The sequence below is a fragment of the Protomyctophum parallelum genome (genome assembly GCF_964188405.1).
Source record: "Protomyctophum parallelum genome assembly, chromosome: 4".
Classification (NCBI taxonomy): Eukaryota; Metazoa; Chordata; class Actinopteri; order Myctophiformes; family Myctophidae; genus Protomyctophum; species Protomyctophum parallelum.
The window spans coordinates 4,302,368-4,311,779 of NC_139700.1; positions in this window are offsets into that span (position 1 = coordinate 4,302,368).

Below are 9,412 nucleotides of genomic sequence, written 5' to 3' on the forward strand. Positions count from 1 at the left end.
CAGAGCAGGAGCAGGGAGAGAACGAGAGAGAGGGAGCGGGCAGGGAGGTAGGGAGGGAGAGAGAGAGAGAGAGAGAGGGACAAATGGGTGGTGTTGAAGAGAGATGGGGTGAACGAGGATTGACAGAAAGCACACACAGAGGGAGAGAGAGAGAGAGAGAGAGAGAGAGAGAGAGAGAGAGAGAGAGAGAGAGAGAGAGAGAGAGAGATGAACAGTGGTAGGAGGGAGGGCGAAGGGGACCACAAGGCTAACAAATCAGAGTGAGGCATGACATCATCAGCTCATCTGCCTGTGGCTATTTCTGTGAGTCAGCCTAATAAACACTGTGTTTGTGTGGGGGTGTGTGTGTGTGTGTGTGACTGTGTGTGTGTGTGTGTGTGTGTGTGTGTGTGTGTGTGTGAGTGTGAGAGAGAGAGAGAGAGATTTAATGTGATTGTACAGTAATAAAGAACAGTAAAGGTACAGAGTTGAAGACCACAGGCCAGTCAACGCCTTCCATCACTAAAGGCTTTTTGTCTCTTATTTTTATTTTCCTCCTCCTAGCCTGCATGCATGGCCAGTCAGCCATATAGCCAGTCAGCCACCCAGCTAGCCAGTCAGCCATCCAGCCAGCCACCCAGCTAGCCAGTCAGCCACCCAGCTAGCCAGCCAGCCACCCAGCTAGCCAGCCAGCCACCCAGCTAGCCAGTCAGCCATCCAGCTAGCCAGCCAGCCACACAGCTAGCCAGTCAGCCACCCAGCTAGCCAGCCAGCCATCCAGCTAGCCAGTCAGCCATCCAGCTAGCCAGTCAGCCACCCAGCTAGCCAGCCAGCCACCCAGCTAGCCAGCCAGCCACCCAGCCAGCCAGCCAGACACCCAGCTAGCCAGCCAACCAGCCACCCAGCTAGCCAGCCAGCCACCCAGCTAGCCAGCCAGCCAGCCACCTAGCCAGCCAGCCAGCCAGCTAGCCAGTCAGCCATCCAGCCACTTGGGATAGCTATAGGCTACCCAAGACGGAAAGAGCAAGACTCACCCTCTCTGGTTTACTTCCCGTATCTGTGTGAACTGGGCGGATACCTTTTTAGGAGACCGGAACAATGTTGGAGTCAGCTGTTCATTCAAATGGAAGAATGAACGAGACGTGAACACAGCTTCTGAATCATTCTTTAGCTCCACGGTCAGTCAATTAAATATTGGACCTGATCATCACAAGCCACACCCAAGATGTTCATAGTACTGAAATAGCTTTTTTCAGAGAGACAAATCAGGAGAAAATCTACATTATTAATCAACCTTTCTCTGTCCCAGCAACACACATCTCGTGGGATCTAGCACCAGTAACCATAGTCCGTGTGACGCCGGCGCCCACTTAGGAGACCATTGTAGGATTTGTAGTTTGTACCATTGTGCCTCTAGTGGCTATAGAGACACAGGGACTACAAATTCCACGCCCCCAAATGAGACAGCGTCCCCACTTCTGTCTTCTGGTGTACTGCAGCTGCCAATGCAATCCCTATATGAGAGGCATCATAATTTCACTGGTTCATTACTGAGGCTGCAGCGATTTTCTTGTGTTCCAATAAAGTGTCCCATATATTTGATTTGTCCTTTTCAATGTCACATACCTGCCATCTCAATATTCACCCACAATGTACTATATAATATACTCCATCGGTTTGTGAAAAGTGCTAGCATTATAAATCTCAAGTCAAAGTGGTCGCAACGGTATACACGTCACGGCCGCATCCCTTGAGGTTTTCAAGGTAACAAGAAGACTCGCCCCGTTTCTGTTTTCCTCCCAGAATTTTCCCCAATGTGAGGGGTGGGAGAGGCTGGACAGCAGACGGCTGGACTTTGAATTTCTCTATGTGGGGATTATCTGACGAGGTTTGAGGAGTGTGCAAAACCTTACATATACTAAATAATACTCAATTGTTTATAGGGTCAATATAAGTAAAATAATATAGCCTTTCTACAGAATACAGAAAAATAATACAAACAGCCAATAGCATATTACAAAGTTATCCCCCTCACCGGGAGGAAAAACGGGCATGCACCGGGTCGAGTCTTCCGGTATTCGTTTTCAATACCCAGATATATTTGTTGTATTTCGTTTTATATGCTATGTATTTGTGGAAAACTATCCAAACAGGCTTGCAAGACTAATTATTAATACTCATCTGGGGAATTCACTAGGTAGTTGAAAATGTCAATTTAGCTGGGTATTTTCCCAACTATTCAGCCAAGTTAATTTTATACAACAAGTTGACAACGGTAAAACACACCGTCGGAGCTCCGAGGTAGGTAGAACATATTAGTAAGCCTGTGACATGTTCAAAATATAGACATGAATGAACAAAGTCAGTCGGGATCGGGATGAATTATTGAGAATTCCACTCTTCAAAGTCGGCGCTCGTTGCCTCGTAAATTAAGGCAGTGACGTCCTTAAAAGCTAAATGAAATTTGTAGTCCCCGTGTGTCTCTATACTCATATACTCACCATCAGACAGTGTGTAAAGCACAAATCCAGGGAGTCTGATTGTTCATGTGTGTGTTTTCAAGCATGTACTGTACACTAGTATTGAATGAAGTGAGTGAATGTAGTGAGTGGGTGGGTGAATGAATGAATACATATAATAATACCTTTCTAACAATAACTTTATCTGTATAGGAGGAAAATAAATCAATAAAGAAATATACCATTATTATTATTAAAGAAACTTCTGTAAAGGCGTGTTTTTCTGACTTCTGATTATACAGATCACTGGCTGAGATGTCTGAGAGACAGCGGGATCATAAACGTTACCATACAAACAGAACCACCGAACAGCCATAGACTCTGGCTGCGCCACCCCCACCCCCTCCATCCCACATATGGATAGTTGCATTGTACAGTATGTAGTCATAGCACGTTATAGTACATATGTATAGCATAGTATAGTATACATGCATAGTTTCATTATATAGATATTCCACTGTTACGTTCTTAGCTTACGCATGTTTCATGATAAATGCTTTTTATGTGATGTATTCCCATGCTTTTTTGTTCTTGCTTAATGTAAATCACTCTGGATTAAGAGCGTCTGCTAAATGCCTAAATTGTAAATTGGATAGGAAACTGACACAATAATGGTAATTACATTTGAATTTAAATAAAATAACAATCACTTTCTATATTTTATGATTTGTTTTTATCGACTCGACTGAAAATCTGCGATGAAAACAAATGAACGAGGTCTCGTCCTAATCTTGCCCATCCAATGACAGTATTTAACAGAAATTGTCCTACCTGGTATTTGTCTGTGATCTCAGTGACATCAGATAGATCCTCGTCTTCAAACTCGTCCACACTGAATTCATGAGTCCACCTAAAGAATGCACACACATCCAACATACAAGTCAACCACAAGTCATCAAGAGCCTGTCTTTGGTTTCAAGTTAAATTAAGCCTCCCACCGTATGGGCTCAATAGAGATTATTTATTTCTGTCAATTAACATTATCCCCCGCCAGGATTAATGTATTTATTTATCGCGCATTGCCAAGGTTTCCCCCTTTCAACCCTTATTTTGAGCCAAATATCCGTAAGCGGATGTTACTATGACGATACAGGCCATTGAAAGCAGCACATAGAGAGCAAGTGGATGCGCGCACATCTTAAAATGGCCCCGGTCAGTGTCACACTTTACACTGGGATGCTAACGGGAGACCGCTATCGACTCGATCGTATCAAAACATGGATTAAAGAATATGAAGACATTTTTAACGTAGCCTACGGGTCTTGGCGGGTGGCCAGACTAAAGCTTATCTACGGTTTCTACGGTAAACACATTTACTGATTGAGATTGAGAGAGCGCTCAGGGAGTGGATCCAATAAGTTTCCCGTTCATTTGGATATCTTTAGTTTATACTTGTATGTCAAGTGGTGGGATACCCACAATAGTAATAGTAATTCACAGATTGGTGTTAAAAGTAACCTACTTCTGCCCTTTAAGTCACGTTGTGTCACGTGTGGTGACCCACAACTATTGGCCACAAATGATGTCACCTGATGTTAGCCAACTTTGGCCGAAATAAATTGTACCGTGTCATTTTATCGAGCTTTAACGTCAACTAAACACTTAGGAGCAATGCTGTTGTAGACTTGTATTCTTTTCAACTGTCACCCTGTGTCCAGCACCAGCAACAAACTGGATGCATGCAACCCACTGTCCTGAACCTAACTGGTGAGCTACCTGGGCACCCTGAACAATGTTTGCATTTATCATCTTCGCTATCCAATGGTAATCTCTGCATGCTAAAACTTATGCTACCAACTTGGCTTTCATTTGACCTTTGTTATCCTACACACTGCATGTCCACTCAAACATATATGTACGTTTAGTGGTGTATAGCTCTAGAAAGCCACAACTAAAATGTACTTTGGATTAGCAGAAACAGAAGATAATCAAGCCCAATTTGTAATAAGAAGTACAGTCACCAACCATTTCTCCCACTGCTCCTCCATCCAGTTCTCCCCATCCTCAGGAGGATCCATCCCTGAGAGCAGCACCATGGGCTGAGCAGGGAAGAGGATGAGCCCCACTGAATAGACCTAGCTCCAGTCTGGTGTCCTGGCTCTACTGTCTCCTGGATAAAGTGATGTTAAGAGGCACTAGAGAGGATCAGTCCCAGAACTTCACACAGTTTAACAGAAAGTTAAAGCAAGTGTCTTCTTGTGCTTTCTCTGTCCCAAGAGGAGCCTTTGGTCTCTTGGTGATGTTAAGAGCAGGTCAAACTTTCTTTGGTCTCTCAGACAGACAGGAGCATGCCTCCTCCTCTCTCAGCGATGAGCCTGTTAATGGCCTCTCGGCTCTCACTCTCTTCTCAGAGAGATTATCATATCAGCTTCTCCTGATGGAACAGGGATATGTCCCTGCCCCTCCCTCCGTGTAGGGACAGAAGGCTCTCGGATCGATGAAACGGCCAGTTACAGCCACTTCCCCTCCTCCAAACACAACACTGCCCCCCCCCCCCCCCCCCACACACACACACACACACACACACACACACACACACACACTCTCTCTGTTTGGTTTTCTATTCCTGTCTGTCTTCTTTTATAGCACTGTGAATAATCACTCCTTACCTTTGTCTCAGATTTCACTGAGGACCCATTTTCACTCCAAGGTTATTGTTAATGAAAACTAACAACATAACAAAAACGAACAGTTTTGTTACAGTATTTAAAACAAAAAACTACCATGTATTATCTGTTCATAAAACACTCAAATTATGCAGGAAATGTCCTCGGTTATTTCATACTAACCTATTATGTTTTCACACCAACGTTTGGCACCTCACTGTCCAAAGTGTCCATGGCACAGAATCGCGTCCCTAAATAATACAAATTACACCCAAACTAAAACACAAACACTCAACACTAAAATAAATAAAAAACTAAACAAAACTAGCAAACATGCTTTCAAAACATATTAAACTCTGAAATTCTAAACAAAAAGTCCAAACTAAATTCAAAACTGATGGAAAATTGTAATGACAGTGATTGACTGAGTTGTGTTGTTTCTTTGTTTTCTCTGATTCCCTATTTTCTATGTACGACGTCCAGGGGCCCAAACAACTATCTCCAGCCTGGTTCCTCTCATCCTGATGATGGCAAGGTAGGAGGGAAGGATGGGTAGATGGCGTGATGCTGGTACAAATGGGGGATCTCCAAGCTAATAGCTGATCAACTGAGAAATATAGAGCATCTCATTATCAAAATAATGTTTTTTGGTACGCGATGCAGTTAGTTTGAAAGGAGACAGTAGACAGCTAGCACACACACACACACACACACACACACACACACACACACACACACACACACACACACACACACACACACACCCCTCAGAAGGATTTGAAGTTCAAGTAAGGTCAGCCTAAATGTAGGAGGTTCTGGTCCCACTGTTCTACTTCCTGTCCAGTCAGGGCCTACAGTATCCATTTCCACTGAGGTATCAGTTACACCTCCTGACCATGGACAGGACACACACACACACACACACACACACACACACACACACACACACACACACACACACACACACACACACACACACACAAATAAAGGTGAAGCCTGAAACAACAGTTGCTAACTTCCTGTTTACTATATTGAAAACACTGTGGACTGATAATGCATGCATCTTTTATTGCCCGTTTGACATTTAAAATGAAAGAGAATAGATACTACAGCGTTTAATCCCTCGCGGCAGATCTGATCTGCAGGTTTTACAAATCAATGTATCAATGTATCAAGTCCTGCTCCTTGCATTTGCAAAGCAGCAGACTTTTAAGAAAAAAACATTACATTTATCGAGGTCCTGTGTAAATTACGCAAAAGCACACAGCCACACACGCACCCTTTTTTCTTTTTTTAACACACCAAAAGGTCCAATAAGCCTCAGTATAGTAACACCCCGTTTTCACAACACTATAAATATAATACAAAGTAGCCTAAAATAAATTGCACAATGCACATTGATAATATCCTGCACGGCGGCAGAAGTAGCAGCATCAAACAATATGAATAGGCTAATGATAATCATGTCTGTCTTACCCTTTTGGAGTCTCTCGCATGACTACCCTTTACAAACTTCAGTTTCTCTGCTGCCAATATGTTAAACTCTGTACCTTTCCTTTCCTAATAAATGTACATATTTGGCCCAAGCCCAAAGGGGCAATAGTTTATTAAATGAGTTTGTGCCACGCTGTAGCTCAAATCAGTGTAGAGAAGTGCAACCACAACAGCTATAGGTGTTAACTTACGGTCAGTAGGTTGCTTGAGCGGTGGGCGTGCCCCCAACTCTATGTGGGCGTGTCACAAATTGCCTTCGCTCAGTTGCGACGCGCTCATTGGACGCGCTTTGTGTACAGAAGCGCGTTGCCCAGGGAGACCCACGGGCGACGCGCTGATAGGACGCGCTGATAGTCATTCAAATTCAAACAGCCAATGTCCGTCGAGAAGCGTTGCGGTTGAGAACGTCGCGCATAAAACGCTCAGCTTGCAACGCAGTCACTCAGACTCAGATGCTCATTTCTACTTGATGGTCTTGACTTGGAGTTGTAGTACGTTGGACATCATGGGGAAGATCACTTACGACAGAGCTCTCATTTTGAGTTTGCAGTTCATCTCAGCTAGCATGAACAAACCTGCGGGTCTGCCAGTCATCAATGATGTAATCCTGGACAGCGTTAACAAGAGGCCTCTGGGGACGCTGAAGCCCAGGCCTCTACCAGTAGTCATGGACCGTTGCTCTGATTTCAGGCGTCCCGTTGGACTTGGAGAGGCAGGCTGGAGAGACAGACCTCGTCGTCACTTCTCTCTCTCCGTCGATGTGCAGCTCAACAAGGCCAAGGAGGCATGGAGGGCACCTACAGGCAAGAACCAGCAGCGTGAGGAGGGGAAGAACACAGAGGTGCCTCGTCGTCACTTCTCTCTCTCCGTCGACGTGCAGCTCAACAAGGCCAAGGAGGCATGGAAGGCGCCTACAGGCAAGAAGCAGCAGCGTGAGGAGGGGAAGAACACCGAGGAGGCCATGACCCAGGATCTGTTCAACAGACTGCGTGGCATCCTGAACAAGTTAACGCCCCAGAAGTTCCAACAGCTGACCAAGCAGGTGAGGGAGCTCCCCATCAACACAGAGGGCAGGCTTAAAGGAGTCATCGGCATCATTTTTGAGAAGGCAGTCTCAGAGCCCAGCTTCTCTGTGGTCTACGCCAACATGTGCCACTGCCTTATGGAACTCGAGGTCCCCAGTGCAGATAAGCCAGGAGTCTGCGTGACTTTCCGCAGGCTGTTGCTCAACCGTTGCAAAGCAGAGTTCGACAGGAATCTGGATGCTGCCCAGGGGGAGGAGAAGCAGCTTTGCAAAGAGGAACTGGTCCATTACAAAAACACGGTCAGGAGGTGCTCCTTGGGCAACATTAAGTTAATTGGGGAGTTGTTCAAGCTCAAGATGCTAACGGCAGCGACACTGGACAAGTGCATCATCAGTAAGCTGCTCATAAAACATGATGAGGAGTCCATGGAGTTTCTGTGTACACTTATTTCCACCGTTGGGAAAGACATGGACTTTCAGATGGCCAAGCGTTGCATGGACCAGATGGACAAGATTATCAAGGAGAGGAAGACCTCCCCCAGGATCCGCTTCATGCTGCAGGATGTGGTGGACCTCAGACAGAATAACTGGGTTCCCAGGCGCGCAGACCAGGGTCCCAAAACCATCGACCAGATCCACAAAGATGCTGAGATGGAGGTTCAAAGGGAGCAGTTGAATATCCAGCAGACCCTCCTCTCCAAGGAGTCAATCAGAGGCACAGGCAACAGATTGGGTGTAGGCCGGCCCGGCGGACGGGTCTCATACACCCCACGACAGAGTAGGGTGGCCAAGGGCTGGAACAGCTACTCCATCTCCACCAACAACAAACCCAGCGTCGATACTTCACATCTCAGTAAAATGACCAAGACTCGTGTTCTTGACATTAACAACAGCCAGCTGCTGAGCACAACAGAGAACATAAAGCAGGACGCTGCTCCTAATCATCCACACCCCCAGACCCCCACCTTGACCGAGGAGGAAGTGGACAAGAAATCCACAGCGATCATTGAAGAGTACCTACACATCAACGACATGAAGGAGGCACTGCAGTGTGTACAGGAGTTGAACAGTAGTCAGCTGCTCTTTGTGTTTGTGCGTAATGGCCTGGAGTCCACGCTAGATCGCAGCACCATCGCCAGAGACCACATGGGGCAGCTGCTGCATCGGCTCATCAAGGCTGGCATAATGCCCATACAGCAGTACTATAAAGGGCTTCAAGCTATCCTAGACGTGGCGGAGGACATGTCTACAGATATCCCACACTTCTGGAAGTACCTGGCTGAGCTGATGATCACCCCCTGCATGGGACAGCTCTCCAAGGAGAGCTCAAAGACTCTCTTTCCTCTGGGTATGGCTGGTAAGCAGTTGAAAGACTTTTCTACAATGATGTTTTAAACAATTTAAATGTTTTTAACAATTTAAACTGTTTTAAGTTTGATAACTTACTTGTAAATATCAATGAAATACTTCAATCATTCTTGTGATGTAAAATAATGATGTACCTTATAATGTACATGAATGACATTATCATTTATTAAATGCATAATATATTTTATATTACCTAAACATGCAAATGTGTTTGTAATATGAATTTAAGGTTTCTTTGTTAAGTCTTCTAGTTTTGGCTTTAAAGCTGTTTTCTACAATGATGTTTAAAACAATTTAAACAATGTTTTTAACCATTTTTTAAACTGTTTTAAACAATACATTACTATGATTACTTATACATATCAATTATATACCTCAATCGTTCTTGTGAAAAATAATGATGTACCTTATATAATGTACTT